The following is a 26,139-nucleotide window of genomic DNA, read 5'->3' as shown; positions in this document are numbered from 1 at the left end:
AGGAATCAGAGTGCCCAGGAATCAGAGTGCTCAGGAATCAGAGTGCCCAGGTATCAGAGTGCCCAGATATCAGAGTGCCCGGGAATCAGAGTGCCTGGGAATCAGAGTGCCCAGGAATCAGAGTGCTCAGGAATCAGAGTGCTCAGGAATCAGAGTGCCTGAGTATCAGAGTGCCCGAGTATCAGAGTGCCCGGGAATCAGAGTGCCCAGGTATCAGAGTGCTCAGGAATCAGAGTGCCCAGGAATCAGAGTGCCCAGGAATCAGAGTGCCCAGGTATCAGTGTGCCCAGGAATCAGAGTGCCCAGGAATCAGAGTGCTCAGGAATCAGAGTGCCCAGGTATCAGAGTGCCCAGGAATCAGAGTGCCCAGGAATCAGAGTGCCCAGGAATCAGAGTGCCCAGGAATCAGAGTGCCCAGGAATCAGAGTGCCTGAGAATCAGAGTGCCTGAGTATCAGAGTGCCCAGGAATCAGAGTGCCCGGAATCAGAGTGCCTGAGTATCAGAGTGCCCAGGTATCAGAGTGCCTGAGAATCAGAGTGCCTGAGAATCAGAGTGCCCGAGTATCAGAGTGCTGAGGAATCAGAGTGCCCAGGAATCAGAGTGCCCAGGTATCAGAGTGCCCAGGTATCAGAGTGCTCAGGAATCAGAGTGCTCAGGAATCAGAGTGCCTGAGTATCAGAGTGCCCAGGAATCAGAGTGCCCGAGTATCAGAGTGCCCAGGAATCAGAGTGCCCGGGAATCAGAGTGCTCGGGAATCAGAGTGCTCAGGAATCAGAGTGCTCAGGAATCAGAGTGCTCGGGAATCAGAGTGCCCAGGAATCAGAGTGCCCGGGAATCAGAGTGCCCAGGAATCAGAGTGCCCAGGAATCAGAGTGCTCAGGAATCAGAGTGCCTGAGTATCAGAGTGCCCAGGAATCAGAGTGCTCAGGAATCAGAGTGCTCAGGAATCAGAGTGCCTGAGTATCAGAGTGCCCAGGAATCAGAGTGCCCAGGAATCAGAGTGCCCAGGAATCAGAGTGCTCAGGAATCAGAGTGCTCAGGAATCAGAGTGCCTGAGTATCAGAGTGCCCAGGAATCAGAGTGCCCAGGAATCAGAGTGCTCAGGAATCAGAGTGCTCAGGAATCAGAGTGCTCAGGAATCAGAGTGCCTGAGTATCAGAGTGCCCGGGAATCAGAGTGCCCGGGAATCAGAGTGCCCGGGAATCAGAGTGCTCAGGAATCAGAGTGCCCAGGTATCAGAGTGCCTGAGAATCAGAGTGCCTGAGAATCAGAGTGCCCGAGTATCAGAGTGCTCAGGAATCAGAGTGCCCAGGAATCAGAGTGCCCAGGAATCAGAGTGCCCAGGAATCAGAGTGCCCAGGTATCAGAGTGCTCAGGAATCAGAGTGCCCAGGAATCAGAGTGCCCAGGAATCAGAGTGCCCAGGAATCAGAGTGCCCAGGAATCAGAGTGCCTGAGAATCAGAGTGCCTGAGAATCAGAGTGCCTGAGTATCAGAGTGCCCAGGAATCAGAGTGCCCGGGAATCAGAGTGCCCGAGTATCAGAGTGCCCAGGTATCAGAGTGCCTGAGAATCAGAGTGCCTGAGAATCAGAGTGCTCAGGAATCAGAGTGCCCAGGAATCAGAGTGCCCGGAATCAGAGTGCCCGGGAATCAGAGTGCCTGAGTATCAGAGTGCCCGAGTATCAGAGTGCCCAGGAATCAGAGTGCCTGAGAATCAGAGTGCCCAGGAATCAGAGTGCCCAGGAATCAGAGTGCTCAGGAATCAGAGTGCCTGAGTATCAGAGTGCCTGAGTATCAGAGTGCCCAGGAATCAGAGTGCCCAGGAATCAGAGTGCTCAGGAATCAGAGTGCCCAGGAATCAGAGTGCCCGGGAATCAGAGTGCCCGGGAATCAGAGTGCCTGAGTATCAGAGTGCCCGAGTATCAGAGTGCCCAGGAATCAGAGTGCCTGAGAATCAGAGTGCCCAGGAATCAGAGTGCCTGAGTATGAGAGTGCCCAGGTATCAGAGTGCCCAGGAATCAGAGTGCCCAGGAATCAGAGTGCCCGAGTATCAGAGTGCCCAGGAATCAGAGTGCCCAGGAATCAGAGTGCCCAGGAATCAGAGTGCCTGAGTATCAGAGTGCCCAGGAATCAGAGTGCCCAGGAATCAGAGTGGCCAGGAATCAGAGTGCCTGAGTATCAGAGTGCCCAGGAATCAGAGTGCCCAGGAATCAGAGTGCCCAGGAATCAGAGTGCCTGAGTATGAGAGTGCCCGAGTATCAGAGTGCCCAGGAATCAGAGTGCCCAGGAATCAGAGTGCCCAGGAATCAGAGTGCCCAGGAATCAGAGTGCTCAGGAATCAGAGTGCCTGAGTATCAGAGTGCCTGAGTATCAGAGTGCCTGAGTATCAGAGTGCTCAGGAATCAGAGTGCTCAGGAATCAGAGTGCCCGAGTATCAGAGTGCCCGAGTATCAGAGTGCCCGAGTATCAGAGTGCCCAGGAATCAGAGTGCCCAGGAATCAGAGTGCCTGAGTATCAGAGTGCCCGAGTATCAGAGTGCCCAGGAATCAGAGTGCCTGAGAATCAGAGTGCCCAGGAATCAGAGTGCCCAGGAATCAGAGTGCTCAGGAATCAGAGTGCCTGAGTATCAGAGTGCCTGAGTATCAGAGTGCCCAGGAATCAGAGTGCCCAGGAATCAGAGTGCTCAGGAATCAGAGTGCCCAGGAATCAGAGTGCCCGAGTATCAGAGTGCCCAGGAATCAGAGTGCCTGAGAATCAGAGTGCCCAGGAATCAGAGTGCCTGAGTATCAGAGTGCCCAGGTATCAGAGTGCCCAGGAATCAGAGTGCCCAGGAATCAGAGTGCCCGAGTATCAGAGTGCCCAGGAATCAGAGTGCCCAGGAATCAGAGTGCCCAGGAATCAGAGTGCCCAGGAATCAGAGTGCCTGAGTATCAGAGTGCCCAGGAATCAGAGTGCCCGAGTATCAGAGTGCCCGAGTATCAGAGTGCCCGAGTATCAGAGTGCCCAGGTATCAGAGTGCCCAGGTATCAGAGTGCCCAGGTATCAGAGTGCCCGGGAATCAGAGTGCTCAGGAATCAAAGTGCCCGGGAATCGGAGTGCCCGGGAATCAGAGTGCCCGAGTATCAGAGTGCCCGAGTATCAGAGTGCCCAGGTGTCAGAGTGCCTGAGTATGAGAGTGCCCGAGCATCAGAGTGCCCGAGTATCAGAGTGCCCGAGCATCAGAGTGCCCAGGAATCAGAGTGCCCAGGAATCAGAGTGCTCAGGAATCAGAGTGCTCAGGAATCAGAGTGCCTGAGTATCAGAGTGCCCGAGTATCAGAGTGCCCAGGAATCAGAGTGCTCAGGAATCAGAGTGCTCAGGAATCAGAGTGCCTGAGTATCAGAGTGCCCGAGTATCAGAGTGCCCGGAATCAGAGTGCCCAGGAATCAGAGTGCCTGAGTATCAGAGTGCCCAGGAATCAGAGTGCCCGAGTATCAGAGTGCCCGAGTATCAGAGTGCCCGAGTATCAGAGTGCCCAGGTATCAGAGTGCCCAGGTATCAGAGTGCCCAGGTATCAGAGTGCCCGGGAATCAGAGTGCTCAGGAATCAAAGTGCCCGGGAATCGGAGTGCCCGGGAATCAGAGTGCCCGAGTATCAGAGTGCCCGAGTATCAGAGTGCCCAGGTGTCAGAGTGCCTGAGTATGAGAGTGCCCGAGCATCAGAGTGCCCGAGTATCAGAGTGCCCGAGCATCAGAGTGCCCAGGAATCAGAGTGCCCAGGAATCAGAGTGCTCAGGAATCAGAGTGCTCAGGAATCAGAGTGCCTGAGTATCAGAGTGCCCGAGTATCAGATTGCCCAGGAATCAGAGTGCTCAGGAATCAGAGTGCTCAGGAATCAGAGTGCCTGAGTATCAGAGTGCCCGAGTATCAGAGTGCCCGGGAATCAGAGTGCCCAGGTATCAGAGTGCTCAGGAATCAGAGTGCCCAGGAATCAGTGTGCCCAGGAATCAGAGTGCCCAGGTATCAGAGTGCCCAGGAATCAGAGTGCCCAGGAATCAGAGTGCTCAGGAATCAGAGTGCCCAGGTATCAGAGTGCCCAGGAATCAGAGTACCCAGGAATCAGAGTGCCTGAGTATCAGAGTGCCCAGGCATCAGAGTGCCCGGGAATCAGAGTGCCTGAGTATCAGAGTGCCGAGGTATCAGAGTGCCTGAGAATCAGAGTGCCTGAGAATCAGAGTGCCCGAGTATCAGAGTGCTGAGGAATCAGTGTGCCCAGGAATCAGAGTGCCCAGGTATCAGAGTGCCCAGGAATCAGAGTGCTCAGGAATCAGAGTGCTCAGGAATCAGAGTGCTCAGGAATCAGAGTGCCTGAGTATCAGAGGGCCCAGGAATCAGAGTGCCTGAGTATCAGAGTGCCCAGGAATCAGAGTGCCCGGGAATCAGAGTGCTCGGGAATCAGAATGCTCAGGAATCAGAATGCTCAGGAATCAGAGTGCTCGGGAATCAGAGTGCCCGGGAATCAGAGTGCCCGGGAATCAGAGTGCCCAGGAATCAGAGTGCCCAGGAATCAGAGTGCTCAGGAATCAGAGTGCCTGAGTATCAGAGTGCCCAGGAATCAGAGTGCTCAGGAATCAGAGTGCTCAGGAATCAGAGTGCCTGAGTATCAGAGTGCCCAGGAATCAGAGCGCCCAGGAATCCGAGTGCCCAGGAATCAGAGTGCTCAGGAATCAGAGTGCTCAGGAATCAGAGTGCCTGAGTATCAGAGTGCCCAGGAATCAGAGTGCCCAGGAATCAGAGTGCTCAGGAATCAGAGTGCTCAGGAATCAGAGTGCCTGAGTATCAGAGTGCCCGGGAATCAGAGTGCCCGGGAAGCAGAGTGCCCGGGAATCAGAGTGCCCGGGAATCAGAGTGCTCAGGAATCAGAGTGCCCAGGTATCAGAGTGCCTGAGAATCAGAGTGCCTGAGAATCAGAGTGCCCGAGTATCAGAGTGCTCAGGAATCAGAGTGCCCAGGAATCAGAGTGCCCAGGTATCAGAGTGCTCAGGAATCAGAGTGCCCAGGAATCAGAGTGCCCAGGAATCAGAGTACCCAGGAATCAGAGTACCCAGGAATCAGAGTGCCTGAGAATCAGAGTGCCTGAGAATCAGAGTGCCTGAGTATCAGAGTGCCCAGGAATCAGAGTGCCCGGGAATCAGAGTGCCCGAGTATCAGAGTGCCCAGGTATCAGAGTGCCTGAGAATCAGAGTGCCTGAGAATCAGAGTGCCCGAGTATCAGAGTGCCTGAGAATCAGAGTGCCCGAGTATCAGAGTGCTCAGGAATCAGTGTGCCCAGGAATCAGTGTGCCCAGGAATCAGAGTGCCCAGGTATCAGAGTGCCCAGGTATCAGAGTGTTCAGGAATCAGAGTGCTCAGGAATCAGAGTGCTCAGTAATCAGAGTGCTCAGGAATCAGAGTGCCTGAGTATCAGAGGGCCCAGGAATCAGAGTGCCTGAGTATCAGAGTGCCCAGGAATCAGAGTGCCCAGGAATCAGAGTGCTCGGGAATCAGAGTGCTCGGGAATCAGAGTGCTCAGGAATCAGAGTGCCCAGGTATCAGAGTGCCTGAGAATCAGAGTGCCTGAGAATCAGAGTGCCCGAGTATCAGAGTGCTCAGGAATCAGAGTGCCCAGGAATCAGAGTGCCCATGAATCAGAGTGCCCAGGTATCAGAGTGCTCAGGAATCAGAGTGCCCAGGAATCAGAGTGCCCAGGAATCAGAGTACCCAGGAATCAGAGTACCCAGGAATCAGAGTGCCTGAGAATCAGAGTGCCTGAGAATCAGAGTGCCTGAGAATCAGAGTGCCTGAGTATCAGAGTGCCCAGGAATCAGAGTGCCCGGGAATCAGAGTGCCCGAGTATCAGAGTGCCCAGGTATCAGAGTGCCTGAGAATCAGAGTGCCTGAGAATCAGAGTGCCCGAGTATCAGAGTGCCTGAGAATCAGAGTGCCCGAGTATCAGAGTGCTCAGGAATCAGTGTGCCCAGGAATCAGTGTGCCCAGGAATCAGAGTGCCCAGGTATCAGAGTGCCCAGGTATCAGAGTGTTCAGGAATCAGAGTGCTCAGGAATCAGAGTGCTCAGTAATCAGAGTGCTCAGGAATCAGAGTGCCTGAGTATCAGAGGGCCCAGGAATCAGAGTGCCTGAGTATCAGAGTGCCCAGGAATCAGAGTGCCCAGGAATCAGAGTGCTCGGGAATCAGAGTGCTCGGGAATCAGAGTGCCCGGGAATCAGAGTGCCCGGGAATCAGAGTGCTCGGGAATCAGTGTGCCCAGGTATCAGAGTGCCCAGGTATCAGAGTGCCCAGGTATCAGAGTGCCTGAGAATCAGAGTGCCTGAGAATCAGAGTGCCCGAGTATCAGAATGCTCAGGAATCAGAGTGCCCAGGTATCAGAGTGCCCAGGTATCAGAGTTCCCAGGTATCAGAGTGCCCGGGAATCAGAGTGCCCGGGAATCAGATTGCCCGGGAATCAGATTGCCCGGGAATCAGAGTGCCCAGGTATCAGAGTGCCCAGGTATCAGAGTGCCCAGGAATCAGAGTGCTCGGGAATCAGAGTGCCCAGGAATCAGAGTGCTCAGGTATCAGAGTGCCCAGGAATCAGTGTGCCCAGGAATCAGTGTGCCCAGGAATCAGAGTGCCCAGGTATCAGAGTGCCCAGGTATCAGAGTGTTCAGGAATCAGAGTGCCTGAGTATCAGAGGGCCCAGGAATCAGAGTGCCTGAGTATCAGAGGGCCCAGGAATCAGAGTGCTCGGGAATCAGAGTGCTCGGGAATCAGAGTGCCCGGGAATCAGAGTGCCCGGGAATCAGAGTGCCCGGGAATCAGAGTGCTCGGGAATCAGAGTGCCCAGGTATCAGAGTGCCCAGGTATCAGAGTGCCTGAGAATCAGAGTGCCTGAGAATCAGAGTGCCTGAGTATCAGAGTGCCTGAGTATCAGAATGCTCAGGAATCAGAGTGCCCAGGTATCAGAGTGCCCAGGTATCAGAGTGCCCAGGTATCAGAGTGCCCGGGAATCAGAGTGCCCGGGAATCAGATTGCCCGGGAATCAGATTGCCCAGGAATCAGAGTGCCCGGGAATCAGAGTGCTCAGGAATCAGAGTGCTCAGGAATCAGAGTGCTCAGGAATCAGAGTGCCTGAGTATCAGAGTGCCCAGGAATCAGAGTGCCCAGGAATCAGAGTGCTCAGGAATCAGAGTGCCCAGGTATCAGAGTGCCCAGGAATCAGAGTGCCCAGGAATCAGAGTGCTCGGGAATCAGAGTGCCCAGGAATCAGAGTGCTCAGGTATCAGAGTGCCCAGGAATCAGAGAGCCCAGGAATCAGAGTGCCCAGGTATCAGAGTGCCCAGGAATCAGAGTGCCCAGGAATGAGAGTGGTCAGGAATCAGAGTGCCCAGGAATCAGAGTGCCCAGGTATCAGAGTGCCCAGGAATCAGAGTGCCCAGGAATCAGAGTACCCAGGAATCAGAGTACCCAGGAATCAGAGTGCCTGAGAATCAGAGTGCCTGAGTATCAGAGTGCCCAGGTATCAGAGTGCCTGAGAATCAGAATGCCCGAGTATCAGAGTGCTCAGGAATCAGTGTGCCCAGGAATCAGAGTGCCCAGGAATCAGAGTGCCCGGGTATCAGAGTGCCCAGGAATCAGAGTGCTCAGGAATCAGAGTGCTCAGGAATCAGAGTGCCTGAGTATCAGAGGGCCCAGGAATCAGAGTGCCTGAGTATCAGAGTGCCCAGGAATCAGAGTGCCCGGGAATCAGAGTGCTCGGGAATCAGAGTGCTCAGGAATCAGAATGCTCAGGAATCAGAGTGCTCGGGAATCAGAGTGCCCGGGAATCAGAGTGCCCGGGAATCAGAGTGCCCGGGAATCAGAGTGCTCAGGAATCAGAGTGCTCAGGAATCAGAGTGCCTGAGTATCAGAGTGCCCAGGAATCAGAGTGCCTGAGTATCAGAGTGCCCGGGAATCAGAGTGCCCAGGAATCAGAGTGCCCAGGAATCAGAGTGCTCAGGAATCAGAGTGCTCAGGAATCAGAGTGCCTGAGTATCAGAGTGCCCAGGAATCAGAGTGCCCAGGAATCAGAGTGCTCAGGAATCAGAGTGCTCAGGAATCAGAGTGCCTGAGTATCAGAGTGCCCAGGAATCAGAGTGCCCAGGAATCAGAGTGCTCAGGAATCAGAGTGCTCAGGAATCAGAGTGCCAGAGTATCAGAGTGCCCGGGAATCAGAGTGCCCGGGAATCAGAGTGCGCGGGAATCAGAGTGCCCGGGAATCAGAGTGCTCAGGAATCAGAGTGCCCAGGTATCAGAGTGCCTGAGAATCAGAGTGCCTGAGAATCAGAGTGCCCGAGTATCAGAGTGCTCAAGAATCAGAGTGCCCAGGAATCAGAGTGCCCAGGAATCAGAGTGCCCAGGAATCAGAGTGCTCAGGAATCAGAGTGCCCAGGAATCAGAGTGCCCAGGTATCAGAGTGCTCAGGAATCAGAGTGCCCAGGAATCAGAGTGCCCAGGAATCAGAGTACCCAGGAATCAGAGTAACCAGGAATCAGAGTGCCTGAGAATCAGAGTGCCTGAGAATCAGAGTGCCTGAGTATCAGAGTGCCCACGAATCAGAGTGCCCGGGAATCAGAGTGCCCGAGTATCAGAGTGCCCAGGTATCAGAGTGCCGGAGAATCAGAGTGCCTGAGAATCAGAGTGCCCGAGTATCAGAGTGCTCAGGAATCAGTGTGCCCAGGAATCAGTGTGCCCAGGAATCAGAGTGCCCAGGTATCAGAGTGCCCAGGTATCAGAGTGTTCAGGAATCAGAGTGCTCAGGAATCAGAGTGCTCAGTAATCAGAGTGCTCAGGAATCAGAGTGCCTGAGTATCAGAGGGCCCAGGAATCAGAGTGCCTGAGTATCAGAGTGCCCAGGAATCAGAGTGCCCGGGAATCAGAGTGCTCGGGAATCAGAGTGCTCGGGAATCAGAGTGCCCGGGAATCAGAGTGCCCAGGAATCAGAGTGCCTGAGTATGAGAGTGCCCAGGAATCAGAGTGCCCAGGAATCAGAGTGCCTGAGTATGAGAGTGCCCAGGAATCAGAGTGCCTGAGTATGAGAGTGCCCAGGAATCAGAGTGCCCAGGAATCAGAGTGCCTGAGTATGAGAGTGCCCAGGAATCAGAGTGCCTGAGTATGAGAGTGCCCAGGAATCAGAGTGCCTGAGAATCAGAGTGCCCAGGTATCAGAGTGCCCAGGAATCAGAGTGCCCAGGAATCAGAGTGCCCAGGAATCAGAGTGCCCAGGTATCAGAGTGCCCAGATATCAGAGTGCCCGGGAATCAGAGTGCCGGGGAATCAGAGTGCCCACGAATCAGAGTGCTCAGGAATCAGAGTGCCTGAGTATCAGAGTGCCTGAGTATCAGAGTGCCTGAGTATCAGAGTGCTCAGGAATCAGAGTGCTCAGGAATCAGAGTGCCTGAGTATCAGAGTGCCCGAGTATCAGAGTGCCCGAGTATCAGAGTGCCCAGATATCAGAGTGCCCAGGTATCAGAGTGCCCAGGTATCAGAGTGCCAGGAATCAGAGTGCCCGGGAATCAGAGTGCTCAGGAATCAAAGCCCCCGGGAATCGGAGTGCCCGGGAATCAGAGTGCCCGAGTATCAGAGTGCCCGAGTATCAGAGTGCCCAGGTGTCAGAGTGCCTGAGTATGAGAGTGCCCGAGCATCAGAGTGCCCGAGTATCAGAGTGCCCAGGAATCAGAGTGCCCGGGAATCAGAGTGCCCGGGAATCAGAGTGCCCAGGAATCAGAGTGCTCAGGAATCAGAGTGCCCAGGTATCAGAGTGCCCAGGTATCAGAGTGCCCGGGAATCAGAGTGCCCGGGAATCAGATTGCCCGGGAATCAGAGTGCCCGGGAATATGAGTGCTCAGGAATCAGAGTGCTCAGGAATCAGAGTGCTCAGGAATCAGAGTGCCTGAGTATCAGAGTGCCCGAGTATCAGAGTGCCCGGGAATCAGAGTGCCCAGGTATCAGAGTGCTCAGGAATCAGAGTGCTCAGGAATCAGAGTGCCCAGGTATCAGAGTGCCCAGGAATCAGAGTGCCCAGGAATCAGAGTGCCTGAGAATCAGAGTGCCTGAGTATCAGAGTGCCCAGGCATCAGAGTGCCCGGGAATCAGAGTGCCTGAGTATCAGAGTGCCCAGGTATCAGAGTGCCTGAGAATCAGAGTGCCTGAGAATCAGAGTGCCCGAGTATCAGAGTGCTGAGGAATCAGTGTGCCCAGGAATCAGAGTGCCCAGGTATCAGAGTGCCCAGGAATCAGAGTGCTCAGGAATCAGAGTGCTCAGGAATCAGAGTGCTCAGGAATCAGAGTGCCTGAGTATCAGAGGGCCCAGGAATCAGAGTGCCTGAGTATCAGAGTGCCCAGGAATCAGAGTGCCCGGGAATCAGAGTGCTCGGGAATCAGAATGCTCAGGAATCAGAATGCTCAGGAATCAGAGTGCTCGGGAATCAGAGTGCCCGGGAATCAGAGTGCCCGGGAATCAGAGTGCCCAGGAATCAGAGTGCCCAGGAATCAGAGTGCTCAGGAATCAGAGTGCCTGAGTATCAGAGTGCCCAGGAATCAGAGTGCTCAGGAATCAGAGTGCTCAGGAATCAGAGTGCCTGAGTATCAGAGTGCCCAGGAATCAGAGCGCCCAGGAATCCGAGTGCCCAGGAATCAGAGTGCTCAGGAATCAGAGTGCTCAGGAATCAGAGTGCCTGAGTATCAGAGTGCCCAGGAATCAGAGTGCCCAGGAATCAGAGTGCTCAGGAATCAGAGTGCTCAGGAATCAGAGTGCCTGAGTATCAGAGTGCCCGGGAATCAGAGTGCCCGGGAAGCAGAGTGCCCGGGAATCAGAGTGCCCGGGAATCAGAGTGCTCAGGAATCAGAGTGCCCAGGTATCAGAGTGCCTGAGAATCAGAGTGCCAGAGAATCAGAGTGCCCGAGTATCAGAGTGCTCAGGAATCAGAGTGCCCAGGAATCAGAGTGCCCAGGAATCAGAGTGCCCAGGTATCAGAGTGCTCAGGAATCAGAGTGCCCAGGAATCAGAGTGCCCAGGAATCAGAGTACCCAGGAATCAGAGTACCCAGGAATCAGAGTGCCTGAGAATCAGAGTGCCTGAGAATCAGAGTGCCTGAGTATCAGAGTGCCCAGGAATCAGAGTGCCCGGGAATCAGAGTGCCCGAGTATCAGAGTGCCCAGGTATCAGAGTGCCTGAGAATCAGAGTGCCTGAGAATCAGAGTGCCCGAGTATCAGAGTGCCTGAGAATCAGAGTGCCCGAGTATCAGAGTGCTCAGGAATCAGTGTGCCCAGGAATCAGTGTGCCCAGGAATCAGAGTGCCCAGGTATCAGAGTGCCCAGGTATCAGAGTGTTCAGGAATCAGAGTGCTCAGGAATCAGAGTGCTCAGTAATCAGAGTGCTCAGGAATCAGAGTGCCTGAGTATCAGAGGGCCCAGGAATCAGAGTGCCTGAGTATCAGAGTGCCCAGGAATCAGAGTGCCCAGGAATCAGAGTGCTCGGGAATCAGAGTGCTCGGGAATCAGAGTGCTCAGGAATCAGAGTGCCCAGGTATCAGAGTGCCTGAGAATCAGAGTGCCTGAGAATCAGAGTGCCCGAGTATCAGAGTGCTCAGGAATCAGAGTGCCCAGGAATCAGAGTGCCCATTAATCAGAGTGCCCAGGTATCAGAGTGCTCAGGAATCAGAGTGCCCAGGAATCAGAGTGCCCAGGAATCAGAGTACCCAGGAATCAGAGTGCCCAGGAATCAGAGTGCCTGAGAATCAGAGTGCCTGAGAATCAGAGTGCCTGAGAATCAGAGTGCCTGAGTATCAGAGTGCCCAGGAATCAGAGTGCCCGGGAATCAGAGTGCCCGAGTATCAGAGTGCCCAGGTATCAGAGTGCCTGAGAATCAGAGTGCCTGAGAATCAGAGTGCCCGAGTATCAGAGTGCCTGAGAATCAGAGTGCCCGAGTATCAGAGTGCTCAGGAATCAGTGTGCCCAGGAATCAGTGTGCCCAGGAATCAGAGTGCCCAGGTATCAGAGTGCCCAGGTATCAGAGTGTTCAGGAATCAGAGTGCTCAGGAATCAGAGTGCTCAGTAATCAGAGTGCTCAGGAATCAGAGTGCCTGAGTATCAGAGGGCCCAGGAATCAGAGTGCCTGAGTATCAGAGTGCCCAGGAATCAGAGTGCCCAGGAATCAGAGTGCTCGGGAATCAGAGTGCTCGGGAATCAGAGTGCCCGGGAATCAGAGTGCTCGGGAATCAGTGTGCCCAGGTATCAGAGTGCCCAGGTATCAGAGTGCCCAGGTATCAGAGTGCCTGAGAATCAGAGTGCCTGAGAATCAGAGTGCCCGAGTATCAGAATGCTCAGGAATCAGAGTGCCCAGGTATCAGAGTGCCCAGGTATCAGAGTTCCCAGGTATCAGAGTGCCCGGGAATCAGAGTGCCCGGGAATCAGATTGCCCGGGAATCAGATTGCCCGGGAATCAGAGTGCCCAGGTATCAGAGTGCCCAGGTATCAGAGTGCCCAGGAATCAGAGTGCTCGGGAATCAGAGTGCCCAGGAATCAGAGTGCTCAGGTATCAGAGTGCCCAGGAATCAGTGTGCCCAGGAATCAGTGTGCCCAGGAATCAGAGTGCCCAGGTATCAGAGTGCCCAGGTATCAGAGTGTTCAGGAATCAGAGTGCCTGAGTATCAGAGGGCCCAGGAATCAGAGTGCCTGAGTATCAGAGGGCCCAGGAATCAGAGTGCTCGGGAATCAGAGTGCTCGGGAATCAGAGTGCCCGGGAATCAGAGTGCCCGGGAATCAGAGTGCCCGGGAATCAGAGTGCTCGGGAATCAGAGTGCCCAGGTATCAGAGTGCCCAGGTATCAGAGTGCCTGAGAATCAGAGTGCCTGAGAATCAGAGTGCCTGAGTATCAGAGTGCCTGAGTATCAGAATGCTCAGGAATCAGAGTGCCCAGGTATCAGAGTGCCCAGGTATCAGAGTGCCCAGGTATCAGAGTGCCCGGGAATCAGAGTGCCCGGGAATCAGATTGCCCGGGAATCAGATTGCCCAGGAATCAGAGTGCCCGGGAATCAGAGTGCTCAGGAATCAGAGTGCTCAGGAATCAGAGTGCTCAGGAATCAGAGTGCCTGAGTATCAGAGTGCCCAGGAATCAGAGTGCCCAGGAATCAGAGTGCTCAGGAATCAGAGTGCCCGGGTATCAGAGTGCCCAGGAATCAGAGTGCCCAGGAATCAGAGTGCTCGGGAATCAGAGTGCCCAGGAATCAGAGTGCTCAGGTATCAGAGTGCCCAGGAATCAGTGTGCCCAGGAATCAGAGTGCCCAGGTATCAGAGTGCCCAGGAATCAGAGTGCCCAGGAATGAGAGTGGTCAGGAATCAGAGTGCCCAGGAATCAGAGTGCCCAGGTATCAGAGTGCCCAGGAATCAGAGTGCCCAGGAATCAGAGTACCCAGGAATCAGAGTACCCAGGAATCAGAGTGCCTGAGAATCAGAGTGCCTGAGTATCAGAGTGCCCAGGTATCAGAGTGCCTGAGAATCAGAATGCCCGAGTATCAGAGTGCTCAGGAATCAGTGTGCCCAGGAATCAGAGTGCCCAGGAATCAGAGTGCCCAGGAATCAGAGTGCTCAGGAATCAGAGTGCTCAGGAATCAGAGTGCTCAGGAATCAGAGTGCCTGAGTATCAGAGGGCCCAGGAATCAGAGTGCCTGAGTATCAGAGTGCCCAGGAATCAGAGTGCCCGGGAATCAGAGTGCTCGGGAATCAGAGTGCTCAGGAATCAGAATGCTCAGGAATCAGAGTGCTCGGGAATCAGAGTGCCCGGGAATCAGAGTGCCCGGGAATCAGAGTGCCCGGGAATCAGAGTGCTCAGGAATCAGAGTGCTCAGGAATCAGAGTGCCTGAGTATCAGAGTGCCCAGGAATCAGAGTGCCTGAGTATCAGAGTGCCCGGGAATCAGAGTGCCCAGGAATCAGAGTGCCCAGGAATCAGAGTGCTCAGGAATCAGAGTGCTCAGGAATCAGAGTGCCTGAGTATCAGAGTGCCCAGGAATCAGAGTGCCCAGGAATCAGAGTGCTCAGGAATCAGAGTGCTCAGGAATCAGAGTGCCTGAGTATCAGAGTGCCCAGGAATCAGAGTGCCCAGGAATCAGAGTGCTCAGGAATCAGAGTGCTCAGGAATCAGAGTGCCTGAGTATCAGAGTGCCCGGGAATCAGAGTGCCCGGGAAGCAGAGTGCGCGGGAATCAGAGTGCCCGGGAATCAGAGTGCTCAGGAATCAGAGTGCCCAGGTATCAGAGTGCCTGAGAATCAGAGTGCCTGAGAATCAGAGTGCCCGAGTATCAGAGTGCTCAAGAATCAGAGTGCCCAGGAATCAGAGTGCCCAGGAATCAGAGTGCCCAGGAATCAGAGTGCTCAGGAATCAGAGTGCCCAGGAATCAGAGTGCCCAGGTATCAGAGTGCTCAGGAATCAGAGTGCCCAGGAATCAGAGTGCCCAGGAATCAGAGTACCCAGGAATCAGAGTAACCAGGAATCAGAGTGCCTGAGAATCAGAGTGCCTGAGAATCAGAGTGCCTGAGTATCAGAGTGCCCACGAATCAGAGTGCCCGGGAATCAGAGTGCCCGAGTATCAGAGTGCCCAGGTATCAGAGTGCCGGAGAATCAGAGTGCCTGAGAATCAGAGTGCCCGAGTATCAGAGTGCTCAGGAATCAGTGTGCCCAGGAATCAGTGTGCCCAGGAATCAGAGTGCCCAGGTATCAGAGTGCCCAGGTATCAGAGTGTTCAGGAATCAGAGTGCTCAGGAATCAGAGTGCTCAGTAATCAGAGTGCTCAGGAATCAGAGTGCCTGAGTATCAGAGGGCCCAGGAATCAGAGTGCCTGAGTATCAGAGTGCCCAGGAATCAGAGTGCCCGGGAATCAGAGTGCTCGGGAATCAGAGTGCTCGGGAATCAGAGTGCTGAGGAATCAGAGTGCCCAGGAATCAGAGTGCCCAGGTATCAGAGTGCCCAGGAATCAGAGTGCTCAGGAATCAGAGTGCTCAGGAATCAGAGTGCTCAGGAATCAGAGTGCCTGAGTATCAGAGGGCCCAGGAATCAGAGTGCCTGAGTATCAGAGTGCCCAGGAATCAGAGTGCCCGGAATCAGAGTGCTCGGGAATCAGAATGCTCAGGAATCAGAATGCTCAGGAATCAGAGTGCTCGGGAATCAGAGTGCCCGGGAATCAGAGTGCCCGGGAATCAGAGTGCCCAGGAATCAGAGTGCCCAGGAATCAGAGTGCTCAGGAATCAGAGTGCCTGAGTATCAGAGTGCCCAGGAATCAGAGTGCTCAGGAATCAGAGTGCTCAGGAATCAGAGTGCCTGAGTATCAGAGTGCCCAGGAATCAGAGCGCCCAGGAATCAGAGTGCCCAGGAATCAGAGTGCTCAGGAATCAGAGTGCTCAGGAATCAGAGTGCCTGAGTATCAGAGTGCCCAGGAATCAGAGTGCCCAGGAATCAGAGTGCCAGGAATCAGAGTGCTCAGGAATCAGAGTGCCTGAGTATCAGAGTGCCCGGGAATCAGAGTGCCCGGGAATCAGAGTGCCCGGGAATCAGAGTGCCCGGAATCAGAGTGCTCAGGAATCAGAGTGCCCAGGTATCAGAGTGCCTGAGAATCAGAGTGCCTGAGAATCAGAGTGCCCGAGTATCAGAGTGCTCAGGAATCAGAGTGCCCAGGAATCAGAGTGCCCAGGTATCAGAGTGCTCAGGAATCAGAGTGCCCAGGAATCAGAGTGCCCAGGAATCAGAGTACCCAGGAATCAGAGTGCCCAGGAATCAGAGTGCCTGAGAATCAGAGTGCCTGAGAATCAGAGTGCCTGAGTATCAGAGTGCCCAGGAATCAGAGTGCCCGGAATCAGAGTGCCCGAGTATCAGAGTGCCCAGGTATCAGAGTGCCTGAGAATCAGAGTGCCTGAGAATCAGAGTGCCCGAGTATCAGAGTGCCTGAGAATCAGAGTGCCCGAGTATCAGAGTGCTCAGGAATCAGTGTGCCCAGGAATCAGTGTGCCCAGGAATCAGAGTGCCCAGGTATCAGAGTGCCCAGGTATCAGAGTGTTCAGGAATCAGAGTGCTCAGGAATCAGAGTGCTCAGTAATCAGAGTGCTCAGGAATCAGAGTGCCTGAGTATCAGAGGGCCCAGGAATCAGAGTGCCTGAGTATCAGAGTGCCCAGGAATCAGAGTGCCCAGGAATCAGAGTGCTCGGGAATCAGAGTGCTCGGGAATCAGAGTGCTCAGGAATCAGAGTGCCCAGGTATCAGAGTGCCTGAGAATCAGAGTGCCTGAGAATCAGAGTGCCCGAGTATCAGAGTGCTCAGGAATCAGAGTGCCCAGGAATCAGAGTGCCCATTAATCAGAGTGCCCAGGTATCAGAGTGCTCAGGAATCAGAGTGCCCAGGAATCAGAGTGCCCAGGAATCAGAGTGCCCAGGAATCAGAGTGCCCAGGAATCAGAGTGCCTGAGAATCAGAGTGCCTGAGAATCAGAGTGCCTGAGAATCAGAGTGCCTGAGTATCAGAGTGCCCAGGAATCAGAGTGCCCGGGAATCAGAGTGCCCGAGTATCAGAGTGCCCAGGTATCAGAGTGCCTGAGAATCAGAGTGCCTGAGAATCAGAGTGCCCGAGTATCAGAGTGCCTGAGAATCAGAGTGCCCGAGTATCAGAGTGCTCAGGAATCAGTGTGCCCAGGAATCAGTGTGCCCAGGAATCAGAGTGCCCAGGTATCAGAGTGCCCAGGTATCAGAGTGTTCAGGAATCAGAGTGCTCAGGAATCAGAGTGCTCAGTAATCAGAGTGCTCAGGAATCAGAGTGCCTGAGTATCAGAGGGCCCAGGAATCAGAGTGCCTGAGTATCAGAGTGCCCAGGAATCAGAGTGCCCAGGAATCAGAGTGCCGGGAATCAGAGTGCTCGGGAATCAGAGTGCCCGGGAATCAGAGTGCCCGGAATCAGAGTGCTCGGGAATCAGTGTGCCCAGGTATCAGAGTGCCCAGGTATCAGAGTGCCCAGGTATCAGAGTGCCTGAGAATCAGAGTGCCTGAGAATCAGAGTGCCCGAGTATCAGAGTGCTCAGGAATCAGAGTGCCCAGGTATCAGAGTGCCCAGGTATCAGAGTTCCCAGGTATCAGAGTGCCCGGGAATCAGAGTGCCCGGGAATCAGATTGCCCGGGAATCAGAGTGCCCGGGAATCAGAGTGCCCAGGTATCAGAGTGCCCAGGTATCAGAGTGCCCAGGAATCAGAGTGCTCGGGAATCAGAGTGCCCAGGAATCAGAGTGCTCAGGTATCAGAGTGCCCAGGAATCAGAGTGCCCAGGAATCAGTGTGCCCAGGAATCAGAGTGCCCAGGTATCAGAGTGCCCAGGTATCAGAGTGTTCAGGAATCAGAGTCCTGAGTATCAGAGTGCCCAGGAATCAGAGTGCCTGAGTATCAGAGTGCCCAGGAATCAGAGTGCTCGGGAATCAGAGTGCTCGGGAATCAGAGTGCCCGGGAATCAGAGTGCCCGGGAATCAGAGTGCCCGGAATCAGAGTGCTCGGGAATCAGAGTGCCCAGGTATCAGAGTGCCCAGGTATCAGAGTGCCTGAGAATCAGAGTGCCTGAGAATCAGAGTGCCTGAGTATCAGAGTGCCTGAGTATCAGAGTGCTCAGGAATCAGAGTGCCCAGGTATCAGAGTGCCCAGGTATCAGAGTGCCCAGGTATCAGAGTGCCCGGGAATCAGAGTGCCCGGGAATCAGAGTGCCCGGGAATCAGAGTGCCCAGGAATCAGAGTGCCCGGAATCAGAGTGCTCAGGAATCAGAGTGCTCAGGAATCAGAGTGCTCAGGAATCAGAGTGCCTGAGTATCAGAGTGCCCAGGAATCAGAGTGCCCAGGAATCAGAGTGCTCAGGAATCAGAGTGCCCAGGTATCAGAGTGCCCAGGAATCAGAGTGCCCAGGAATCAGAGTGCTCGGGAATCAGAGTGCCCAGGAATCAGAGTGCTCAGGTATCAGAGTGCCCAGGAATCAGTGTGCCCAGGAATCAGAGTGCCCAGGTATCAGAGTGCCCAGGAATCAGAGTGCCCAGGAATGAGAGTGGTCAGGAATCAGAGTGCCCAGGAATCAGAGTGCCCAGGTATCAGAGTGCCCAGGAATCAGAGTGCCCAGGAATCAGAGTGCCCAGGAATCAGAGTGCCCAGGAATCAGAGTGCCTGAGAATCAGAGTGCCTGAGTATCAGAGTGCCCAGGTATCAGAGTGCCTGAGAATCAGAATGCCCGAGTATCAGAGTGCTCAGGAATCAGTGTGCCCAGGAATCAGAGTGCCCAGGAATCAGAGTGCCCAGGAATCAGAGTGCTCAGGAATCAGAGTGCTCAGGAATCAGAGTGCTCAGGAATCAGAGTGCCTGAGTATCAGAGGGCCCAGGAATCAGAGTGCCTGAGTATCAGAGTGCCCAGGAATCAGAGTGCCCGGGAATCAGAGTGCTCGGGAATCAGAGTGCTCAGGAATCAAAGCCCCCGGGAATCGGAGTGCCCGGGAATCAGAGTGCCCGAGTATCAGAGTGCCCGAGTATCAGAGTGCCCAGGTGTCAGAGTGCCTGAGTATGAGAGTGCCCGAGCATCAGAGTGCCCGAGTATCAGAGTGCCCAGGAATCAGAGTGCCCGGGAATCAGAGTGCCCGGGAATCAGAGTGCCCAGGAATCAGAGTGCTCAGGAATCAGAGTGCCCAGGTATCAGAGTGCCCAGGTATCAGAGTGCCCGGAATCAGAGTGCCCGGGAATCAGATTGCCCGGGAATCAGAGTGCCCGGGAATATGAGTGCTCAGGAATCAGAGTGCTCAGGAATCAGAGTGCTCAGGAATCAGAGTGCCTGAGTATCAGAGTGCCCGAGTATCAGAGTGCCCGGGAATCAGAGTGCCCAGGTATCAGAGTGCTCAGGAATCAGAGTGCTCAGGAATCAGAGTGCCCAGGTATCAGAGTGCCCAGGAATCAGAGTGCCCAGGAATCAGAGTGCCTGAGAATCAGAGTGCCTGAGTATCAGAGTGCCCAGGCATCAGAGTGCCCGGGAATCAGAGTGCCTGAGTATCAGAGTGCCCAGGTATCAGAGTGCCTGAGAATCAGAGTGCCTGAGAATCAGAGTGCCCGAGTATCAGAGTGCTGAGGAATCAGTGTGCCCAGGAATCAGAGTGCCCAGGTATCAGAGTGCCCAGGAATCAGAGTGCTCAGGAATCAGAGTGCTCAGGAATCAGAGTGCTCAGGAATCAGAGTGCCTGAGTATCAGAGGGCCCAGGAATCAGAGTGCCTGAGTATCAGAGTGCCCAGGAATCAGAGTGCCCGGGAATCAGAGTGCTCGGGAATCAGAATGCTCAGGAATCAGAATGCTCAGGAATCAGAGTGCTCGGGAATCAGAGTGCCCGGGAATCAGAGTGCCCGGGAATCAGAGTGCCCAGGAATCAGAGTGCCCAGGAATCAGAGTGCTCAGGAATCAGAGTGCCTGAGTATCAGAGTGCCCAGGAATCAGAGTGCTCAGGAATCAGAGTGCTCAGGAATCAGAGTGCCTGAGTATCAGAGTGCCCAGGAATCAGAGCGCCCAGGAATCCGAGTGCCCAGGAATCAGAGTGCTCAGGAATCAGAGTGCTCAGGAATCAGAGTGCCTGAGTATCAGAGTGCCCAGGAATCAGAGTGCCCAGGAATCAGAGTGCTCAGGAATCAGAGTGCTCAGGAATCAGAGTGCCTGAGTATCAGAGTGCCCGGGAATCAGAGTGCCCGGGAAGCAGAGTGCCCGGGAATCAGAGTGCCCGGGAATCAGAGTGCTCAGGAATCAGAGTGCCCAGGTATCAGAGTGCCTGAGAATCAGAGTGCCTGAGAATCAGAGTGCCCGAGTATCAGAGTGCTCAGGAATCAGAGTGCCCAGGAATCAGAGTGCCCAGGAATCAGAGTGCCCAGGTATCAGAGTGCTCAGGAATCAGAGTGCCCAGGAATCAGAGTGCCCAGGAATCAGAGTACCCAGGAATCAGAGTACCCAGGAATCAGAGTGCCTGAGAATCAGAGTGCCTGAGAATCAGAGTGCCTGAGTATCAGAGTGCCCAGGAATCAGAGTGCCCGGGAATCAGAGTGCCCGAGTATCAGAGTGCCCAGGTATCAGAGTGCCTGAGAATCAGAGTGCCTGAGAATCAGAGTGCCCGAGTATCAGAGTGCCTGAGAATCAGAGTGCCCGGGTATCAGAGTGCTCAGGAATCAGTGTGCCCAGGAATCAGTGTGCCCAGGAATCAGAGTGCCCAGGTATCAGAGTGCCCAGGTATCAGAGTGTTCAGGAATCAGAGTGCTCAGGAATCAGAGTGCTCAGTAATCAGAGTGCTCAGGAATCAGAGTGCCTGAGTATCAGAGGGCCCAGGAATCAGAGTGCCTGAGTATCAGAGTGCCCAGGAATCAGAGTGCCCAGGAATCAGAGTGCTCGGGAATCAGAGTGCTCGGGAATCAGAGTGCTCAGGAATCAGAGTGCCCAGGTATCAGAGTGCCTGAGAATCAGAGTGCCTGAGAATCAGAGTGCCCGAGTATCAGAGTGCTCAGGAATCAGAGTGCCCAGGAATCAGAGTGCCCATGAATCAGAGTGCCCGGGTATCAGAGTGCTCAGGAATCAGAGTGCCCAGGAATCAGAGTGCCCAGGAATCAGAGTACCCAGGAATCAGAGTACCCAGGAATCAGAGTGCCTGAGAATCAGAGTGCCTGAGAATCAGAGTGCCTGAGAATCAGAGTGCCTGAGTATCAGAGTGCCCAGGAATCAGAGTGCCCGGGAATCAGAGTGCCCGAGTATCAGAGTGCCCAGGTATCAGAGTGCCTGAGAATCAGAGTGCCTGAGAATCAGAGTGCCCGAGTATCAGAGTGCCTGAGAATCAGAGTGCCCGAGTATCAGAGTGCTCAGGAATCAGTGTGCCCAGGAATCAGTGTGCCCAGGAATCAGAGTGCCCAGGTATCAGAGTGCCCAGGTATCAGAGTGTTCAGGAATCAGAGTGCTCAGGAATCAGAGTGCTCAGTAATCAGAGTGCTCAGGAATCAGAGTGCCTGAGTATCAGAGGGCCCAGGAATCAGAGTGCCTGAGTATCAGAGTGCCCAGGAATCAGAGTGCCCAGGAATCAGAGTGCTCGGGAATCAGAGTGCTCGGGAATCAGAGTGCCCGGGAATCAGAGTGCTCGGGAATCAGTGTGCCCAGGTATCAGAGTGCCCAGGTATCAGAGTGCCCAGGTATCAGAGTGCCTGAGAATCAGAGTGCCTGAGAATCAGAGTGCCCGAGTATCAGAATGCTCAGGAATCAGAGTGCCCAGGTATCAGAGTGCCCAGGTATCAGAGTTCCCAGGTATCAGAGTGCCCGGGAATCAGAGTGCCCGGGAATCAGATTGCCCGGGAATCAGATTGCCCGGGAATCAGAGTGCCCAGGTATCAGAGTGCCCAGGTATCAGAGTGCCCAGGAATCAGAGTGCTCGGGAATCAGAGTGCCCAGGAATCAGAGTGCTCAGGTATCAGAGTGCCCAGGAATCAGTGTGCCCAGGAATCAGTGTGCCCAGGAATCAGAGTGCCCAGGTATCAGAGTGCCCAGGTATCAGAGTGTTCAGGAATCAGAGTGCCTGAGTATCAGAGGGCCCAGGAATCAGAGTGCCTGAGTATCAGAGGGCCCAGGAATCAGAGTGCTCGGGAATCAGAGTGCTCGGGAATCAGAGTGCCCGGGAATCAGAGTGCCCGGGAATCAGAGTGCCCGGGAATCAGAGTGCTCGGGAATCAGAGTGCCCAGGTATCAGAGTGCCCAGGTATCAGAGTGCCTGAGAATCAGAGTGCCTGAGAATCAGAGTGCCTGAGTATCAGAGTGCCTGAGTATCAGAATGCTCAGGAATCAGAGTGCCCAGGTATCAGAGTGCCCAGGTATCAGAGTGCCCAGGTATCAGAGTGCCCGGGAATCAGAGTGCCCGGGAATCAGATTGCCCGGGAATCAGATTGCCCAGGAATCAGAGTGCCCGGGAATCAGAGTGCTCAGGAATCAGAGTGCTCAGGAATCAGAGTGCTCAGGAATCAGAGTGCCTGAGTATCAGAGTGCCCAGGAATCAGAGTGCCCAGGAATCAGAGTGCTCAGGAATCAGAGTGCCCAGGTATCAGAGTGCCCAGGAATCAGAGTGCCCAGGAATCAGAGTGCTCGGGAATCAGAGTGCCCAGGAATCAGAGTGCTCAGGTATCAGAGTGCCCAGGAATCAGTGTGCCCAGGAATCAGAGTGCCCAGGTATCAGAGTGCCCAGGAATCAGAGTGCCCAGGAATGAGAGTGGTCAGGAATCAGAGTGCCCAGGAATCAGAGTGCCCAGGTATCAGAGTGCCCAGGAATCAGAGTGCCCAGGAATCAGAGTACCCAGGAATCAGAGTACCCAGGAATCAGAGTGCCTGAGAATCAGAGTGCCTGAGTATCAGAGTGCCCAGGTATCAGAGTGCCTGAGAATCAGAATGCCCGAGTATCAGAGTGCTCAGGAATCAGTGTGCCCAGGAATCAGAGTGCCCAGGAATCAGAGTGCCCAGGAATCAGAGTGCTCAGGAATCAGAGTGCTCAGGAATCAGAGTGCTCAGGAATCAGAGTGCCTGAGTATCAGAGGGCCCAGGAATCAGAGTGCCTGAGTATCAGAGTGCCCAGGAATCAGAGTGCCCGGGAATCAGAGTGCTCGGGAATCAGAGTGCTCAGGAATCAGAATGCTCAGGAATCAGAGTGCTCGGGAATCAGAGTGCCCGGGTATCAGAGTGCCCGGGAATCAGAGTGCCCGGGAATCAGAGTGCTCAGGAATCAGAGTGCTCAGGAATCAGAGTGCCTGAGTATCAGAGTGCCCAGGAATCAGAGTGCCTGAGTATCAGAGTGCCCGGGAATCAGAGTGCCCAGGAATCAGAGTGCCCAGGAATCAGAGTGCTCAGGAATCAGAGTGCTCAGGAATCAGAGTGCCTGAGTATCAGAGTGCCCAGGAATCAGAGTGCCCAGGAATCAGAGTGCTCAGGAATCAGAGTGCTCAGGAATCAGAGTGCCTGAGTATCAGAGTGCCCAGGAATCAGAGTGCCCAGGAATCAGAGTGCTCAGGAATCAGAGTGCTCAGGAATCAGAGTGCCTGAGTATCAGAGTGCCCGGGAATCAGAGTGCCCGGGAATCAGAGTGCGCGGGAATCAGAGTGCCCGGGAATCAGAGTGCTCAGGAATCAGAGTGCCCAGGTATCAGAGTGCCTGAGAATCAGAGTGCCTGAGAATCAGAGTGCCCGAGTATCAGAGTGCTCAAGAATCAGAGTGCCCAGGAATCAGAGTGCCCAGGAATCAGAGTGCCCAGGAATCAGAGTGCTCAGGAATCAGAGTGCCCAGGAATCAGAGTGCCCAGGTATCAGAGTGCTCAGGAATCAGAGTGCCCAGGAATCAGAGTGCCCAGGAATCAGAGTACCCAGGAATCAGAGTAACCAGGAATCAGAGTGCCTGAGAATCAGAGTGCCTGAGAATCAGAGTGCCTGAGTATCAGAGTGCCCACGAATCAGAGTGCCCGGGAATCAGAGTGCCCGAGTATCAGAGTGCCCAGGTATCAGAGTGCCGGAGAATCAGAGTGCCTGAGAATCAGAGTGCCCGAGTATCAGAGTGCTCAGGAATCAGTGTGCCCAGGAATCAGTGTGCCCAGGAATCAGAGTGCCCAGGTATCAGAGTGCCCAGGTATCAGAGTGTTCAGGAATCAGAGTGCTCAGGAATCAGAGTGCTCAGTAATCAGAGTGCTCAGGAATCAGAGTGCCTGAGTATCAGAGGGCCCAGGAATCAGAGTGCCTGAGTATCAGAGTGCCCAGGAATCAGAGTGCCCGGGAATCAGAGTGCTCGGGAATCAGAGTGCTCGGGAATCAGAGTGCCCGGGAATCAGAGTGCCCAGGAATCAGAGTGCCTGAGTATGAGAGTGCCCAGGAATCAGAGCGCCCAGGAATCAGAGTGCCTGAGTATGAGAGTGCCCAGGAATCAGAGTGCCTGAGTATGAGAGTGCCCAGGAATCAGAGTGCCCAGGAATCAGAGTGCCTGAGTATGAGAGTGCCCAGGAATCAGAGTGCCTGAGTATGAGAGTGCCCAGGAATCAGAGTGCCTGAGAATCAGAGTGCCCAGGTATCAGAGTGCCCAGGAATCAGAGTGCCCAGGAATCAGAGTGCCCAGGTATCAGAGTGCCCAGATATCAGAGTGCCCGGGAATCAGAGTGCCGGGGAATCAGATTGCCCACGAATCAGAGTGCTCAGGAATCAGAGTGCCTGAGTATCAGAGTGCCTGAGTATCAGAGTGCCTGAGTATCAGAGTGCTCAGGAATCAGAGTGCTCAGGAATCAGAGTGCCTGAGTATCAGAGTGCCCGAGTATCAGAGTGCCCGAGTATCAGAGTGCCCAGGTATCAGAATGCCCAGGTATCAGAGTGCCCAGGTATCAGAGTGCCAGGAATCAGAGTGCCCGGGAATCAGAGTGCTCAGGAATCAAAGCCCCCGGGAATCGGAGTGCCCGGGAATCAGAGTGCCCGAGTATCAGAGTGCCCGAGTATCAGAGTGCCCAGGTGTCAGAGTGCCTGAGTATGAGAGTGCCCGAGCATCAGAGTGCCCGAGTATCAGAGTGCCCAGGAATCAGAGTGCCCGGGAATCAGAGTGCCCGGGAATCAGAGTGCCCAGGAATCAGAGTGCTCAGGAATCAGAGTGCCCAGGTATCAGAGTGCCCAGGTATCAGAGTGCCCGGGAATCAGAGTGCCCGGGAATCAGATTGCCCGGGAATCAGAGTGCCCGGGAATCAGAGTGCTCAGGAATCAGAGTGCTCAGGAATCAGAGTGCCTGAGTATCAGAGTGCCCGAGTATCAGAGTGCCCGGGAATCAGAGTGCCCAGGTATCAGAGTGCTCAGGAATCAGAGTGCTCAGGAATCAGTGTGCCCAGGAATCAGAGTGCCCAGGTATCAGAGTGCCCAGGTATCAGAGTGCCCAGGAATCAGAGTGCCCAGGAATCAGAGTGCCTGAGTATGAGAGTGCCCAGGAATCAGAGTGCCTGAGAATCAGAGTGCCCAGGAATCAGAGTGCCCAGGAATCAGAGTGCCTGAGTATCAGAGTGCCCGAGTATCAGAGTGCCCAGGAATCAGAGTGCCCAGGAATCAGAGTGCCTGAGTATGAGAGTGCCCGAGAATCAGAGTGCCCAGGAATCAGAGTGCCCAGGAATCAGAGTGCCCAGGAATCAGAGTGTTCAGGAATCAGAGTGCCCAGGAATCAGAGTGCCCAGGAATCAGAGTGCTCAGGAATCAGAGTGCCTGAGTATCAGAGTGCCTGAGTATCAGAGTGCCCAGGTATCAGAGTGCCCATGTATCAGAGTGCCCGAGAATCAGAGTGCCCAGGAATCAGAGTGCCCGGGAATCAGAGTGCCCGGGAATCAGAGCGCCTGAGAATCAGAGTGCCCAGGAATCAGAGTGCCCAGGAATCAGAGTGCCTGAGAATCAGAGTGCCTGAGAATCAGAGTGCCTGAGAATCAGAGTGGCCAGGAATCAGAGTGCCCGAGTATCAGAGTGCCCGAGTATCAGAGTGCCCAGGAATCAGAGTGCCTGAGTATCAGAGTGCCCAGGAATCAGAGTGCCCAGGAATCAGAGTGCCCAGGAATCAGAGTGCCTGAGTATCAGAGTGCCCAGGAATCAGAGTGCCCAGGAATCAGAGTGCCTGAGTATCAGAGTGCCCAGGAATCAGAGTGCCCAGGAATCAGAGTGCCTGAGTATGAGAGTGCCCAGGAATCAGAGTGCCTGAGTATGAGAGTGCCCAGGAATCAGAGTGCCCAGTAATCAGAGTGCCTGAGTATTAGAGTGCCCAGGAATCAGAGTGCCTGAGTATGAGAGTGCCCAGGAATCAGAGTGCCTGAGAATCAGAGTGCCCAGGTATCAGAGTGCCCAGGAATCAGAGTGCCCAGGAATCAGAGTGCCCAGGAATCAGAGTGCTCAGGAATCAGAGTGCCGGAGTATCAGAGTGCCTGAGTATCAGAGTGCCTGAGAATCAGAGTGCCCAGGAATCAGAGTGCCCAGGAATCAGAGTGCCCAGGAATCAGAGTGCCTGAGTATGAGAGTGCCCGAGTATCAGAGTGCCCAGGAATCAGA

The sequence above is a fragment of the Hemiscyllium ocellatum genome, chromosome 29, assembly GCF_020745735.1.
Source record: "Hemiscyllium ocellatum isolate sHemOce1 chromosome 29, sHemOce1.pat.X.cur, whole genome shotgun sequence".
NCBI classification, from domain to species: domain Eukaryota; kingdom Metazoa; phylum Chordata; class Chondrichthyes; order Orectolobiformes; family Hemiscylliidae; genus Hemiscyllium; species Hemiscyllium ocellatum.
The sequence above is the reverse complement of the archived record's forward strand: the minus strand, read 5'-3'. Positions refer to the sequence as shown.